Source organism: Tupaia chinensis, unplaced genomic scaffold, assembly GCF_000334495.1.
Source record: "Tupaia chinensis unplaced genomic scaffold, TupChi_1.0 Scaffold000034_1, whole genome shotgun sequence".
NCBI lineage: Eukaryota > Metazoa > Chordata > Mammalia > Scandentia > Tupaiidae > Tupaia > Tupaia belangeri.
The window spans coordinates 389,656-392,424 of NW_006159464.1; positions in this window are offsets into that span (position 1 = coordinate 389,656).

The following is a 2,769-nucleotide window of genomic DNA, read 5'->3' on the forward strand; positions in this document are numbered from 1 at the left end:
CGGCCGACTACGTGGGAGTTCAGCGACATAGCCATTACGCTAACTGCTGGTTCCCCCTACCCACTACATTTTTACTGTGGACTGAACAGTTGGTGTGTTGAGTAGAGTTCTTCTGTAGTGACTTAGTAAATTATAACTTAGTAATTGTAGCTTAGAAATGTCATAGAAGCTCAATTTATGAAAAAGCAGTCTTGGAGAAGTCAGAGTTTACCTGTTCTTCAAAAAGAAAATAGAACTATGCAATCAAAAAGAGAAATAATCAATTCATAGAGATAGACAATAATCAAGCATGTAAATGCTTGTAAATATGAGCCACAACTCACTTAAGTCATGCAAATATTCATAAATATAAATCCACAATCTGCACTTAAATTCTATAACAAAAAGATGGTGAATATAAGCTTTCACCTAAGCAACAAGCTTGCATCTGAGAATAGAGAAAAGAAGAGAAAGAGGGATGAGAGAGAAGAGGAAATAAGAGGAGAATGAGGATGAGTGAAGGGAAGAGAAAGGCTGGGAAAAGAGGCTGTGATATTGCAGCATGGTAGAAACTATAGTTGCAGTTTCAAAGTCTCCCTGAGATATGCTTAGTTTAAAGTTGTCTTTCTAGCAGTTAAACCTGCAGCTAGCCTTGTTGGTGGGAAAGAAATATATATTGGTTTTCAGGCAAGTACTGACAAAGATCATTACCTCGTTCTAAAATCCTTTCAACTGAGTTTAGTAAAAGATATAGCTGTGTATGAAAGGTGCTTAAGAGGCCTTTTGGCCTTTTGTAGCAAAAAATGTGACTTAAAAAAATCTTTAAACTGTTTGACTCTTAAACTTAGTCAGAAAAGTGCTTGCACATCTATATTTATTGCAGCATTATTCACAATTGCTAAGGCATGGGACTATTCCAAATGTCCATGAACAGAAGAATGGATTGAAGAAGTGTAGGACATATACTCCATGGAATACTATTCAGCCTTTAAAAACAAGACCCTGGCATTTGAGAGAAAGTAGACAGATATGGAAGATTTATTGCTGAGTGAAGCAAGTCAGGCTATAAAAGAGAGACATTGTATGTCTCCACGTAACATATACTGACTGTCCATACCTTACAGTAGAAACTAAAATATTGGAGGCCATGAAAGCATTGAAAATAGTTATGGACACTGGAGAGAGTGTGGAAAGAGGGCAGGAGAGGAAAAGAGCATAGGGAAGGAAATTAGAGAGAAATATAGAGAAGGCATTTGTGGGACACAGAAATGGTTTATTACCTATTGATGATAATGTGCATAGTATTCTCAACTGGACTGGTCTGAGGAATATTTCATGATGTGTAAATTCTCTCTACAAGCTAAATGATATATAGTTATTGGATGTATACAAAAATAATAAAAAATAAGTTAAAAAAGATATAGCGTGCTCCTAGGTAAACCAGTTAGTTTTAGATCTCTACCACAAAGGTAGCTTCTAGTTCTAACAGGTGACTATATAGCTCTGGTATTCTTTTATATCTTTCCAATTCTAGGATTGGGTGGTACAGATTCTGAAAAAGAAAAGTCAAGGTTGTATAAAACTACTTGTAATTAGAATTTCCATTAGATCCATCAAGAACAACAAAAAAAAAATTGACTCCCTAGGTATCTCTCTCTAATTCAGCTAAAAATTCCACTAGAGGAGAAGCAAAGTTAAAATGGAAATTTCCAGTAGATTTCTCGAGACATTAATTAAACACAGAAAAACAGAAAAGTTCTGGCCTTTTTGTGTGTGTGTGTTTTTTTTGTTATTTTTAAATTTTCATTTGAATTTTTTTACACAATCAATCACATATGTCTCTTAGCTTGTAAAGTGAATATTCCAACATGAATACATTTCTCACCAGTCCAGTTGAGAATATTATACATGTTATCTTCAACAGATAATAACCCATTTCTCTGTCCAATAAATGCCTTGAATCTTTATTTTTCTCCTTAATGTGTCCTTCCTTAGACTCCTCCTTTTTCCACTCCCTTCCTGCACTGTATCTGGTATCTACAACCCTGTTCTATTTCTACGTTTCTATATCCTCTCGTAATTCAGTTCCACCCATAGAGTGCAGACAGTCAGTACATATTAAGTGGAGATATACAATGTCTCTCCTTCATACCCTGGCTTGCTTTACTCAGCAGTAAACCTTACATATTAATCCAATATCTGTTAGAAGCCAGGATCTTGTATTTTTATGGCTGAATAGTATTCCATAGAGTATATGTGCCACACTTTTTCAATCCATTCCTCTGTTCATGGGCATTTAAGTTGGTTCCATGTTTTAGCAATTTGAGTAACGGTGCAATAAACATCCATGTGCAAGCACTTTTCTGATTAAATATTCTTCTGTCCTTTGGGTAGATACCAAGGAGTGGGATTGCTGAATCATATTGTAGCTCCATTTGTAGATCTTTGAGAAATATCCATATTGTTTTCCACAGTGACTGGACATTCCTACCAGCAGTGTAGGAGAGTTCCCTTTTTACCACTCCTCTACCACTTACCATATATGTTTTTTTAATCTTAGTCATTCTGACTGAGTTAGAAGGTATCTCATTGTGGTTTTTAATCTGCATCTCACTTATAATGAGGGATGATGGGCATTTTTTAAAAATTTATTTATTTATTTATTTGTATACATTCAATCACATTGTTTAGCTTACAATGTGAGCACTTCAATATGTGAACATTTCTCCCCAGTCCCGTTGATCAAAATATCTTCAACTGATAACACCACACCTCCTTATCCTGTCATTG